This window comes from Equus quagga, chromosome 2 (genome assembly GCF_021613505.1).
Source record: "Equus quagga isolate Etosha38 chromosome 2, UCLA_HA_Equagga_1.0, whole genome shotgun sequence".
Taxonomy (NCBI): domain Eukaryota; kingdom Metazoa; phylum Chordata; class Mammalia; order Perissodactyla; family Equidae; genus Equus; species Equus quagga.
In genome coordinates, this window is record NC_060268.1 from 38470055 (window position 1) to 38485446 (window position 15392).

Sequence of the window (15392 nt, forward strand, 5' to 3'; positions counted from 1 at the left end):
AAAAGAGGTAGTCTTTTTATTATTGAGTTATAGGAGTCCTTTAATATATTATAGACACAATTCCTTTGTTAGATATATGTATTACTACTATTACATATTCATGGATTGGAATGTTATTATTAAGATGTCAATTCTCCCCACATTCATCTACAGGTTCCCAATCAAATCCCAAAAGGGTTTTTGAAGAAACTAATAAGCTCAGTCTAAAATATATATGGAAATGCAAAGGCCCTAGAATAGTCCAAACAAGTTTGAAAAAATGAATAAAGCTGGAGTTCACACTATCTGATTTTAAGACTTACTACAGTTATGTAATCAAGATGGTACTGCACTGGAATAAGGATAGACAAATAAACCAATGGTATAGAATAGAGACCAAAAGAGACCCACAGTTACATGGTCACATTGATTCTTGACAAGGGCACTAAAATAATCCAATAGGAAAAGGAAAAGTTTTCCAACAAATGGTGCTTGAACAACTGTAGATCCATATTGGGGGGAGAGGGGAAGGACAAATGGATACACAGACACCTCAACCCCTTTACCTCATACCATATACAAAAATGAAATGAGAGATGAATCACAGACTTAAATATAAAGCTAAAATGATAAAGGGTCTAAAAGAAAACATAAGAACATACCTGTGACCTTAAAGTAGGTAAAAATTTCTTAGATAGGACACAGAAAGCACTAACCCTAAAAGAAAATATTGATGAACTGACGATCAAAGTAAAAAGCTTCTACATAAAAAAAATTGTTAGTGACTGTTTGCTTGGTTTTATTCTTTACCAGCTTGCAAGGGTATTAAAAAATCAGTCTGCAGAGAGCATTGCCAATAATATGCAATCAGGACAAGTGGCCCCTTCGCTACTCCACAGCAAATAAAGGTGCAAATTCTCCCTAACACAAATGCCATAACCTTATCAGGATTCTCATGGAAGTCTGATGGGTTCCAAGGTCACCAAGAATTACTCAGGAAGATCCTGGTACACTTTCTCTTTCGCAGCCCAGATTAGGATTCAATTTCCAGCCATGGTCCTTAAAAGTATTTTTTGTGCTCCTCCCATACCAGTCTAAGGGAGATATTAGAAACTCCCATAACTATGCTCTGCTAAACCAGCATCCCTTACTGATAAAATAAGCAAGAATAACTTCCCTAACTCTCTTTTACGGGAAGCAACAACTTACTGTATACTTAAATGGGCAAACTAACTAATCTCCGTTTCTCTTGGTTCTCTGAGTTGGACCTGTATCGGTCTTTTTGTATTACCTTATCTGCTGTTTAATAATGAAGGAATCATACACGATACCAGAAGTCGCTGGAAGTCTTAGTAACAGAATACTTGCATTTAGTTTACAATGTGGATGCTTGTACAACAAATTGTAAAAATGGATTAAATTAGCAAACCACCAAAAATACAGGGGGAAAAATAACTCAAATACCAAAAGAGAAAACATAATTCTGCACAGAATAAAAATTGATAAGAAACTTAAGGAAATTCTCATTTAAATCATTTTTTTCCTAACCTATAAAATTTATTTGTATCACTCCATTTAGTTGAAATAAAAGTTACCAGTGACTCCTTTATTTTGCTAAATCTAAACTATTAAAATATCTTTTACCAGTTCTGCAAAACTAATAGAAGAAAAAAGTTTTAAATGAATATTTTGAGAAAGAGTAAGAGTAAGTTTGAAAGGGCATTCATTTCCTGTCTACCATAATTATATAACTTTAACAAAAAATAAGCTCAATGGCTCAGCTGAAAAACATTCCTGAATTCACTGAAACGTTTCAGTTAATCTTAACCATAAAAAAGCTTTCAAAACCAGCCTCAGTTAGAAGTAAAAACTCTAGTTATGGTGTGATGGGAGGAGAGGACATGGGTCCTAACACTGAATAAGAGCACACTAGCGTGAGGGGCTTTCCTGTCTTAGGTAATAATACTAGCTCATTTAATTGTCACAACAATTCAAATCTAATTCCATTTTAGTTTAGTTAAATAACTTGCCAAGCTAGAATTAGAACTCAGATCTATTATCAGCAACTCCAAAGCCCCAATTCTTCGCCACTAGATTCTGCTATAACAAAAATAAAGAAGCCTCAGGACTAGGGTGACCATACCTTCTAGCTGGTTTACCCAAGACAGTCCAAGTTTATGCCTGCTGTCCTAGGCATAATTACTAATAGTCCTTCTCCCTTCACTTTCAAAAATATCCACTTTTGAACAATAAATTTTTGGTCACCCCACACATGGTAAATAAGAGGTAAATAAATCACAAAGCTCTCTTTAAATATTGTATTTGAACCAGAAGTTTCCATTCAGACCATCGAATATTCACTAAGAGGCTACTACAGACCAGACATGGAACTAAACAGAAGGAGAAGACCTTGCCCTCAAGGAGCAGAGGCTGACAGAGCCCTCTATGTGGAAGCCAGAAACTACCTGCTCGACCAAAAGGATCACTACAAGGGCGTGAAGACAATCTAGCAATTTAATAAGCAGATTTTACCCAAAGCACAAAGTTTCAGAGATAAAAATACAGCTGCATTTTAAATGGAATGAAGAACTCCTGGCTAAAAAAGGATGGCCGTTTCATAAATTTCTAAAATGGCAAAGTGAAAATATTTCAGCCTATCTCATAGGTATATTGTGAGAAAGAAAAAAATGCCTATTCATAGTTTCTCTTTCCTACTTTTCTTCCTTAATGAAATCAGATTATACCAAAATGAAATGTTGGGGGCGGGGGGGCGGCAATCAATTATAATGCACTTGTTTTCTTCCAGGAAAGAATCATTTCAACTCCCTAGAAGAATATCTTCACCAAGATGAGGAACAAAACATCTTATCAGAATAATAAAAGAAAGAGTCTTACTAACACAACTGCCTCAGGGGATTTCTACAGGATACACCATAGAGCATTTGGTCAAACATTTAATCCCTATTTATTAAGCATTTAGAGTCTAAATGTTACTAAATCAAAAAAACCCAAAAGGGAAGAAATGTTTCCTGAAGTAGCTGGTGGACTTTTCACATGAAAATGTAAAGAAAACAAAAGTTTTCTAAGTGAGGTTATGTTAGAAGTCCCTAAGCTATATTTCATAAGTGTTCTGGTGAAAAGCACCCAATGTGAATTAATAACAATTTATCAAATTAAAAATCTGAAAACATACCTAAAGATCCCCTCTTAATGAAGAACCAGTGACTTCAACAACTTTCAGAACAGCTAGTTCTATGAAAACACTTACCTTTTTCAGGGAATGAGATAGCTGAGTAAAAGATACTCCCATAAAAGAGATAAATTAAAGGAGTGAATTTAAAGCTCAGAAAATCTTGAGCAACTCAGTTGATTCCTCAGCAAAAGAAAGAAAATATTAGCTCACTTCATAGTTACTTATGAAAAATAGAGATCCTAGACAAAGTGTTGGGAAAATTTAGTTACCAGTTCCATATAGTTAACCCTCCATTATTGTATGAGTGATGATGAGCGGTAATTATTGAGGATAAAAAATAAGAGACACCCATAAACAGCCAAAATTCCAAAATTCATTTTTATATTTAGTTTTCCTATACTAAGTCAGTTTTCATTTTGGGAATGAACACACTAATTAGTGTGGATAGTGAGAGAGAAGTTGTATAGAACTGTGTTCTCCAAAAGAAACCTGAGAAATCAAAATTCAAGTAATTCAGCCTAGAGACAAACCACCTGTAAATAAGTATGAGTTAAACTGTACACTAAACGGATCTTGCTTTTCAATCATCAATATTTCAGTCACTTAGATGTGTGATGATTTTGCCACCAAATAAAATTACTCATTCTCTTTACCACAGTCTCCACAATTTGAATAAGAGAGGTAGGTTTATACCAAACTAGGTACTCAATAAACCCTTGCTAAAGTTAGACTTTTTCCTCTATTCAAGAAGCTTGTGGGGTGGGGAAGAAGACCTCATTACAAACAATTCCAACTAGGGATCCAAATTCTTTGATTTTGCTATTATCAAACGCTACTGTAATAAGGAGGCTATATACTTATATTCCATTGAGAACTAGGTGCCCAACATTTTGTACACATATGCACTTTATATATACATTAACTCATTTAATCCTTTTATGACATAGATACTATTATAACCTCCATCTTACAGATAAAGAAGTAAGCTTAAGTAACCCACCCAAGGTCACACAGCTGGAAATGGCAGAGCCAGGATTGGAATCCAAGAAGTCTGACTCCAAAGTCCCACATACTTAACCACTTGTTTATTTTGCTTCTCAAATTGTTCCAGTTTTGGCCACTGGGAGCTCTTTCAGTTGGTTCCTGTGCTCCTTTGACATAGCATCATCACTGCAGGGTTAGGATTGGGGTGGTGGCAGTGGTGGCTGGAGCACTTCCTTACTTTCTGGCACTACAAGATGCTCCAGGCTCATCTTGTATATTTTCTGCCCCAGTCCTAGAATCAGTCATTTCTCCAAGGAGCTCTAGTTCTTTTTATTGGATAATGGTATTAGAAACCAAAATCTGGGTACTTGGTGTGCTCCTGGGATTCTTTTAACCTTCCCTGCTGACAAAGCACAGAAATATGTGTGTGTATATAAACCCAAATATGTACACATATCTATAAATATTTCAATATGTAACCATCTGTATTGGTATTAAGCTAAACATGGGTTCATACTGATGTCTCCAACTTGAATCCACTACCACATGGTTCACTGTAGCCTATTTCCCTTGCTTACTGTAAATTCCCACTCTGACAGTGAAAAGCCTGTCTCTTGTCATTTATTTACTAATTGTTCAATTGCTGTACACGTGTATATCACTATCAAAATTAACCCGAACCAAATAAAACTACACATCTACAGACAGCTAATCTTCAAGAAAGGTGCCAAGAACATACAATGGAGAAAAGATAGTCTCTTCAATAGATGGAGTTGGGAAAACTGGACAGCCACATGCAGAAGAATGAAGGTAGACCACTATCTCAGGCCATACACAAAAATAAACTCAAAATGGATCAAAGACTTGAAGATACGTCCTGAAACTATAAAACTCCTGGAAGATAACATCAATAGTACACTCTTTGACACTGAACTAAAAGGCATCTTTCCAAATACCATGTCCTCTCAGACAAGGGAAACAAAAGAAAAAATAAACAAGTGGGAAGTCATCAGACTAAAGAACTTCTGCGAGGCAAAAGAAACTAGAATCAAAACAAAGAGACAACCCACCAGTTGGGAGAAAATGTTTGCAAATCATATATCTGACAAGGGGTTAATCTCCATAATACATAAGGAACTCATACAACTGAACAATAAAAAAACAACCCATCCAATCAAAAAATGGGCAGAGGAGATGAACATTTTTCCAGAGAAGATACACAGATGGCCAACAAACACATGAAAAGATGTTCAACAACACTAATCACCAAGGCAAATCAAAACTACATTAAGATACCACCTTATGCCTGTTAAAATGGCTATAATCACTAAGACTAAAAATAACAAATGTTGGAGAGGGTGTGGAGAGAAGGGAACCCTCACACACTGCTGGTGGGAATGCAAACTGGTGCAGCCACTATGGAAAACAGTACGGAGATTCCCCAAAAAACTAAAAATAGAACTACCATATCACCCAGCTATCCCACTACTGGGTGTCCACCCAAACAATTTGAAATCAACAATCCAAAGTAACATATGCACCCCTATGTTCATTGCAGCACTATTCACAAGAGCTAAGACAGGGAAGCAACCCAAGTGCCCATCGACCAATGACTGGATAAAGATGTGGTGTACATATACAACGGAATACTACTCAGCCAGAAAAAAGGACAAATCCATCCCATTTGCAATAACATGGAAGGACCGAGAGGGAATTATGCTAAGTGAAATAAGCCAGTCTGAGAAAGACAAACACCAGATGATTTCACTCATATGTAGAATATAAACAAACACATGGACAAAGAAAACAGCTCAGTGGTTACCAGGGCAAGGGGGGTGGAGGGTGGGCACAGAGGTTGAAGGGGAGCACTTATGTGGTGACAGTCAAGAAATAATGCACAACTGAAATCTCACATTGATGTAAACTGTTATGAACTCGACAAAAAAAAAAGTGAGGAAAAAAAATTAACCTGTACCCCCATGGGACACTACTTTATCAGGTAGACCAGAGTGCTTACAGGCAGTTCCTTACGTCTTAGATTCCACTCATTTCCAGGGTTACTTAGGTCAGCACTTCCCTCCTCCCCTTTTTTAGTAAGGTTGTTTCATACGTTTGTTATACAATTAGATTCTCCTGCCACAGTCTGCATTCTTTCCTGGGATCCCTCACCTCCTAAATGATTTTTGTTTAATGTGCACACATTAAAGTTTACTCCTTGTGCTGTAAAGCCCTATGAGTTTTGACAAATGTCATGTATCCACTATTACAGTATCCAACAGAATAGTCTTATCAAGCAGTATTTTAACTGAATTAAATGGCACTATAATTCTCTATGGAAGCAGTCAGCTATCCTCTCACAGTACCAACAGCCTCAATGTAAAATGAGGGGGTTCTTGGGCAGGCCCCATGGCGTAGTGGTTAAGTTCAGTACCCTCTGTTTCAGCAGCCTGGTTCAGTTTCCAGTCACAGACCTACACCATGGTCAGTGGCCATGCTGTGGTGGTGACCCACGTACAAAATAGAGGAAGACTGGCACAGATGTTAGCTCAGGGTAAATCTTCCTCAGGGGAAGAAAAACACGAGGAGATTTAACTAAATGATAATAATATATAGCATTTATTAAACATTCTGTGTCAGGGATGGTGCTAAGCACTTCACATGATTATCTCACTTATTTCTAGCAACTCTCTATACAAAGTAGATACTATTATTATCCCCATTTAAAAGATGGAATTAAGGCTTAATATTAACATGCACATCATCAGCCAGCCAGGGAGTTGTAGAGTCAAGACTCTAGAGCAGGAGTTGGCACAGAATGGCCTGCATGTCAAATCCAACCCACTGCCTAGTTTGGTAAATCCTGACAGGTAAGAATGATTTTTACATTTTTAAATAATTGGAAAAAAGTTATATTTCATGACACATGAAAACTACATGAAATTAAAACCTCAGTGTCCATAAATAAAGTTTTATTGGAACATGGCCTCACTCATTCATTTACATACATGACCAGCAAAACCTAAGATTTATTATTTGACCCTTTACAGAAAAACTTTTCCAAGACCTGCTCTAGAGCCTGGCCTACTATTATATTCTAAGAATGATTCTAAAGAAGGCAAACTATTACTAACATTAGAATGAGATCCCGGACAGAAATATCTTAGAGCCTGAACTAAAAAGTTTAATGTTGCAAAACACCACCTCTTTGAATTATCATCTTAAATAAGAAGATACTTCTGTGAACATCTACTGGTATTCTGTATACAACCACAAAGGTTTATGCATTATAACTATTTTCTTTATTGAAGTATCTTTCCCTGCCTTATCTAAAAAAAAGATTGGAGATATTTTCTATTCATAATAAAAGGGTTCTGATTTCAATACTTTATAAACTAAAATCCTAGATCAAACTGATTAAACTATCAAAATACAATGGCACTCATAATTACAGCTATCACTTGTTGAGAGCACTATGTGCCAGGTACCATTCTACACATTTCTATGTACTCATTCATTTCTCACAATTACTCTCTACGAGGTAGGTATTACTAATTTAACAGATGAAGAAATTAGGCTTAAATAGCTTTCCAGGGGCCACATAGTTAATAAGAGGGAAAGCTAAAATTTGAACCCAGGTCATTTGGCTCTAGGATCTAGATGGGGTTTGGCTATACTACACTGCCACTGGATTACAATGCTTCTGTTAACAAGGCAGATTAGGGCCTTTAAACAAAGCAAAAGAACGTCTCAGTATTTAAAACAAAAACTAAGTACTAGTAATTCATATCAGCACCTCAAGAGAAACATTTAGGTTTTATACTTCTCTACGGTACTTAGAGTTTACATAATTGTATGTTTATCTTTGCAAAGCCCCTCTGTACTCTCTATATATGCACATACAACTGGATCAATTCACTTGTATACCCCTAGAGTCTACCACAGTCCCTTGAGTATGGAGATGCTCAACAAATTGTTGTTGGGAGGATCAAAAAGCATTCACTAGGTGTTCAATAAATATTTACTGAGTAAATGAATGAACAGATGAGGTTTCATAAACCATTAGGTACAAGTATCATTAAATGGTCTGTTGACCTAAACTAGGGCTGAATCAGAAAAGTCTTAGTAACCCTTAAATTATGTCTGGTCTGTTGTTGAGCCTTAACCACCTTCTATGCTAGTAAGTTTCATAAACAAAACCAATCATTATACATCTGCCAAACAATATTCATCTTTCAAGCTAGTTGTAATTTTCCAGGATTATTTTTCCTAATTCAATACAATTTAATCATGGTCGATCTCAGTTTTCATCACTCCATTATGGAGTGAAATTTCTTTATCTTCATGTGAAAGCCTCACCATTGCCTTCATCATTTATACTGCCATTTTCTGGAAACTTCCCTTCTGATTAATTTGTTCTTGCTTGAAGTACAATAACTGGGATCCATTCAACAGTCTAAGAGTGGATATACTGCGGTTTCATACCAAGATAATGCAGTCCATTTTTAAATTTTATTTTTCATACCTCTCTTGGGAATGACTAACATTTCATTGGCCATTCAGGCAACACTCTCAGGGATAAACTGACCACTTGGCCTAGCATTCTTTTAACCATATTGATGCTCACTAGCCATTTTTCTGTTCATCCACAAAGATACAAAAGATTTACCCACAGTTTATCCTACATAGCTACTAATTTCTTGCCCAGAAAACCTAGCCGTCATATACAAACCCAGAGGCACCTTATTTGTCCTTTTACAAGAATTAAGAACAGTTTTAGTATCATTATCAAAAGGTGAACTCTATACTTGAATATCCTGAGAAAACCCAATATGCCATACATGTTGTTCCTTTCTACCACATAACAAATAGTGTCCCCTCTTCCCAAACTAAATGTATAGCAGAGTCTTCGGTATGGTTATTTCTTCAAAAATGAAAATAAACTAACATTCATCAATATGCTGTCTTATAATTAATGTCATTTAATCTCAAAAGTGAAAATTATTATACCCACTTTACAGAGAAGGAGAACTGAAACTCAAAAGAGTTTAGTAACTTACCCAAAGGTGAGTGAGACTCAAACCCAAGTCTTTTCAAGTCAAAACCAACGTCTTCCCTTGCACTACCAGGTTTGTCCTTAGCTAAACTATTACCTGCTCTTCCTCTAAGAATACATGTTGACACTCTTGTGAACATGAATTTAAGAGTCAAGAATCCTAACAACAATAATAATATTGTCATGGAAACCACTGTTTTGTCCCATATGCAATAACTTAGCTAGGTATCCAAGACTCTATAGGGCAGAGGTTCTTATACGAGGGTCCATGATCTCAGATGGAAAAAAACTAAACTATAACTAAAATTAGCATTCCTTTCAAGTCTGAATGTAGGCAGCACACCACAGCAGTACTAGCAGGACTATCACTAGTTGTTATTTAATTCAATAAAAAGCAAATTTCTTACTTCATAATTGTTTTTTTAAATATGTGTGCTACATTTTATACATTTAAAAGTCATATTCTGGGGCTGGCCCCGTGGCCAGGTGGCTCGGTTCGCACGTGCTCCGCTTTGACGCTGGGGGTTTCTCCGGTTTGGATCCTTGGTGTGGACATGACACCACTCATCAGGCCATGCTGAGGCGGTGTCCCACATGCCACAGCTAGAAGGACCCAGGACTAAAATTAGTATGCAACTATGTACTGGGGGGATTTGGGAGAAAAAGCAGAAATAAATAAATAATTTTTTACAAAGTCATATTCTGAGAAGGGGTTCACAGGCTTCTTTAGACTGCAAAGGAGTCCAGAACACATAAAAAATATAAGAACCCTGCTCTAGAGACCATCACACGAGCTATCTGTCAACCTTGGTAGTAAAAGTTTATAAAGGCAAGTTACATACACAGTTTATTCACTGTCCTCTAGTCCATTAAAAATATGGATAGCATTTACTCCCAGTGATTTCTTATATCTAATTTGTCAACTATATCTACTATTACTGATCTCCTACTTCTGACCTAACACATATGGAAACCTCTCTTACGTACTTATTAAACCCAGGCATTAAGCTTTTTTGTGACCAACTTTTCAACCCTAAGCAAACCTACTGTATGATGATTAGCAAGTGAATTCAATGCTTCTGTAACTGAATTTCTGACAATGTATAGCCAAGATCTGAATGTTTATATGCCCCCCCATTCATATGTTGAAATCCTAACCCCGAAGGTGATGGTACTAGTTGGGATGGGAGCCCTCATGATTAGGATCAGTGCCCACAAAAGGTGTTTAGTAATTAATGACTGTGCTCTTCTCATTCTCTGCATGCTAAGCCTATCACATCAAAATTCTCGTGCAACTTTAAAACTTGTCATCAACTTCATTTATTTTCCCACACAAACTCAAAGTTTCCTATTAACCCTATCCCGTTGTGACCACTCTAAAACTCACTGCATTCCAACATTTATATTTTGTGTGAACTTGTATGTTGATATGTTAAACCCCCAAGCCAGTTTTAATCTTCTTGTGGGAAGAAGAGGTGTCTATTATTCCTTCCCCAGCCCTATGTCTACACAAGTAACGGCAGTCAAAAGCTGTTATGATACCGTTAGGAGCTATGACAAACTTTCATTAAGTGAAATTATAACACCATAGTTTACTGTCTGTTGCTTAGACAATCACATTTCCACCTTGATGTACTCAAGAAGTTTTTATTAGTCATAAATTTTTCTCATCACATTTGTGCTCTTTACAGTTATTTCCTATTAAAAGACACAGATCTTTAAAAATTGGTTTGGATTCTTCCGAAACAAAATGTAGAGGAAAAGAACAAAGTAAACTAAAATAACGGAATTTAATCCTTAAAAACACAAATTCATTTTATAATCAAGTATACATCTTTTACCATATATAATAATCTTGAATCATCATTTTATAGAAAGAGCTTGAGAATTTCAAGCATACAGCACAACGAGAATGGAATATTATTTGGCAATAAAAAGGAAGAAAGTCCTGATACATGCTACAACATGGATGAACCTTGAAAACACGTTAAGTGAAAGAAGCCAGTCGCAAAAGGACACATATTGTATGATGCCATTTATACAAAATATCCACAAAAGGCAAATCTACAAAGACAGAAAATAAAGTACTAGTTGCTAGGGCCTAGGGGGCGAGGGGCATGAGGAATGACCACTAAGGGGCTTCTTTTGGGGGTAATGAACAGAGAGTGGTGATAGCTGTACAACTCTGAGTACTATATACTAAACAGCACGGAACTGTACACTTTAAAAGACGGAGTTTTTTGGTATATGGATTGTATCTCAATAAAGCTATTACTTAAAAAATAATAAATAAAAAGCCGTCACCAGTAAATCACAATGAAAATTTCCTTGGGAAAGGATGTCAGGAAAGTCAGTGATTACCTGTGATGTTAAGGAGCTCAACCTCCTCATTCCTTCTGCCATTCCTACCAAGTACGACCGTAAAACTAGTCAGTGTATGAATCAAAGAAACATTTAGGCACAGTTAGGTGTTAACTAACTGGCCTAAGTGAGTGTCTCCTTAGGCTCTATCACTCCTAAACTGTAGGGGGCTTCCACCCCGGGTGATTACGGAAGTACCAGTTTTCATTAGCAAGAAGGAAAGTCAAAGTAGGATGACACTTGCCTACATGCCCTACAAAAGTCTTAGAAGATCAGAAGAGGTGTCACCTACACACTCCCAAGTCTGTGCACGTGTTAGGCTGCCCCCACTCAACATGAACAAGCAGCATGCACCATTCACCCATATCCCAACTTGCTCCCCATAAATTGACACACTATCAAACCCTTAGATATCTTTTAAAAGGGCAGATACAGCCCTCCCCGGGTTCCCACTCGAGACCAACCAGCCCCCGCCCTGCCCTGCCCCACCCCACCCCCAAACCCACACACGTGTTAGCCCGACACCGCCCCACCAGGTCCCACGTGCACCTGGTCTAACACACTCCCCACGTGTGGGCGCCCCACGGGCTTCCTCGGCTGGCTGAGGTCACCGCGTGACCCCAGGTCTCCAGAGGTAAGAGAGGGGAAGGACGAGGCCCAGGTCCCTGAGGTTCCAACCCTGCGGGGAGTGTCCACACCCATCCTCCCTACTAACCCCAACAAATCCAAGGGCTGGGGGCTACGGCCCCTTTAAGACGCGGCCCAGTCGTCGCCCGCAGAGAGGGGCGCAACGGGGCCTACACCACCCCCCCTCCGTTCGCCCGCCCACGTCTGGTCGCCTCACCTCGGGCCGCCGGGCCCCGCCGCCGCGGCGGCGGCGGAGGGGGGGCGGGGTGCGGGCGGGGTCCGGAGGGGGGGGTCGCCCCGCCGACGGTGGAGCCGCGGTTCGCTCTCTGAGGCCGTGGGACGGTGACTGCGTTGGGCGTGGACGCTCCTAGCTCGCTCCCTCGGCGGCTCCTGGGACCCCAAGATGGCGGCGGCGCTGAGGCGGCTGCGGGCGCTGGGCCGGCGGCGGCGGCGGCCACTTTCACTCACTGAGAGGAGCGGAGCAGGGACACGGGGAGCCATGGCGGGGGGGAGGAGAGGCGCCATAGCCAGGCCAGAACAATCGAGCCGCTACTCGGCTGGTTTACCCCCGCCCCACCCACGCTCACTGCTCGTCTCCAGCCCGTGGCCTCCCGCAGTGCCGCTGCCGTCGGCCTCGTGCAGCTCGCACCCCGCCGCTGCCGCCTGACGCCCCGCGCGGACCGGGGTTCGTGGGGAGACCCTGATCTATGCCATCTGAGTGCAGATTGGTCGGGGCTGGGACTGGCGAAGATTGCCGAAAGGCGGCGGGGAGGAGGAGGAGGATGTCATCGCTAGAGTGAGCAAGCAGATCTCGCGGGAGCAAGTGTCGCGAGACCTCTCCGGGCCTGCAACCGCCCAAGAAAGGTTACTTTTCCCGGAAGTAACGTCAATCGAAACGGCCCGGGATCCTGGGAATGTTCGTTCCCGTAGGCAGGAGATTGGAGGGTGCTTGTGCTTAGTTTGTTAGGGGCTACCGAACGTTGATGAGATCACTGGAGGGAAAGGATAGGCTCAGGTGTGATATTTTATCGTTTCTGGCCCCTTTGGGTGGGCTTGTACGTCGTCGAGGAAATGCCTGCTGTTTACAGTCACTCTTAGACGGTAGTTTGGGGCTCCTCTTTAGGCTCAGGGACCAACATCGCGATGCTTTAGGATTCAAGGACTTGGGAAGACAGAGACCTGTCATCGGAAATATCTCCCTATCCTCACACCCACCCAGTGAGCCTCTGAAAAGTGAATAATTGATTTGTCTGTGCCAACTCCTTAGTTTGAGCCCCCTACTACCCACATTTACAGCCCAACTGCAGATAAGGATTAGCACTTCCTGAAAGTTAGTTATGTTATCTCAGCGCCTTCACGTCTTATGCTTTAATTCATTTCAATCTGGTCTTTAGCGCTTAAACAGAACAGCATTTGCCTAAGGTCATTAAGTAGCCTTCCTGGGCTAAATTCACTGGACTTTAAAAAGTTAGTTTTGCTTCATGGCAAAAGTATAGTATACGACTCTGTGTGTAAGAAAGAAGGGGACATAAGAAAACACAGGAGTATCTCTCATTTGTTGGGGGGGGGGAATACAAAGATAAACCAGAAATTAAAGTGATTAAAGTCCTATATGAGAAGAGTGGGAAGAAGGGGAGGAATGGAAGCAAAGTAGCAAGATTGACCGGAGAGTGGCAAATATTTTTGTACAGGACTGACATAATAATGTTTCACATACCCCCCAAAAATAAGCATGTAAAACCAACTAAGGTGATATTTGAGTGACAATGAGCTGACTGGAGCATAGACCAAAAGGAAAAGAATAAAGGGAGAAAAGTCAGTAAGCTAAGTAGGGACCAAGTTGTAGAGTCCTTTATGTTCAAATGTAGGTTGCCTCTTGTATTCATTTTCTGTTGCTGTGCTAACAAATTACCACAAATGTAGTGGCTTAAACAGTACAAATTTATTGTCTTACAATTCTGTAGGTCAGAAGTCTGACACCCGTCTCAAACTGGGCTAAAACCAAGGTGTTGGCAGTGCTGCCTTACTTTCTGAAGCCTCCGGGGAAGAATTTGTTTCCTTTTCCTGCTTGCATTCCTTGGTTATTGTCTCCCTTCCTGCATCTTCAAAGCCAGCAGTGGCAGGTGGGGACCTTCTCAGGTCACATCCGACCCAATCCATCCTTTTAAGGATCTTTGTCATTACATCAGGCCCATCCAGATAATCCAGGATAATCTCCCTATTTTAAAATCAACTGATTAGCAACTTTAAATCCATCTGCAACTTTTAAGTCCTCTTTGCAACATAACCTAACGTGTTTACAGGTTCTGGGGACATTCCTGGGGGAGGGCGTTATTCTGCTCCCTGCATCTCTCCTAGAACTTCTCATGTACAACTCTCTACATCCTTCATCTGTGACTTTCACACTGAAGTCCAGTTGTTTCCAATCTCTAAAATAGCCCTATATTCTTAATTAAAAGTCTTTGTACATTCTTCGCCTCAGAGATTTAATCTTTTCTAGAAACGTCTTGATTTTATTTTACAGTTCACTGTAACATTTTCTGTTTTCTATCTAAATGGAGGAGTCTCTTTGGCCTTCTGTAAATATTGTTCACAATCATTCAACATGCAATATTTAATTTTATTAGGGTAATGTTTAAAATACATTAGAAAATAAAACATACAGATTATTCTTTAATGATCATTTTGAGGAAACTTTGTGCAGTCAATTTAGGATATGTATTTTATTGCCAATAATAAAGCAATAAACAAAGATGTGGGGGTGGGGGACCCAAAACTGAACACTAAGGAATGAACTTAATCATGTACAACAAATGAGTAACAGCCACTCTGCAGTGAGTGGGGAAGAAAAGAACTCACCAAAGTAACTGAGGGAAACAGTATCCTGACTGGATACCTACGAATGAGACCAACTGAACTGTACGTAACTGCTGTGCTCCACATACGAAGTGTTTCTCAGAGCAGGGAGTGTACGTTAGCAATTTGAAACTACTTAATGTGTATGCTAGAATTCAATAAATAAATGTATTGTAGATCATGAGCTGAGTTTCTCATTGTTGGAGAAAAAAGTTATTCAATAAGGAAAAGGGAAAAGCTAAATGAAGCCTATGGTGTTGGATTGGAATCTGAGGTGGCAGTATAAATTCATGGTTTTTTCTGTTTGTTTTGCTTTGTTTTTTTTGTGAGGAAGATTGG

The 15392-nt window shown here is 39.6% G+C and overlaps 1 protein-coding gene across 2 annotated transcripts in view; it reads right to left on the bottom strand.

Annotated features, from left to right (window-relative positions):
* The window catches only part of INO80 (INO80 complex ATPase subunit), a 126984-nt gene extending 113274 nt beyond the window's left edge, over nt 1-13710 (bottom strand). Inside the window, exon 1 of one of the 2 annotated variants that reach the window (XM_046653906.1) lies at nt 12415-13710. The gene's annotated coding sequence lies outside the window, so the exon portion shown is untranslated. The remainder of the gene's footprint in view (nt 1-12414) is intronic. The other variant, XM_046653904.1, reaches the window with a different exon arrangement.
* Between the last annotated feature and the right edge of the window lie 1682 nt (nt 13711-15392).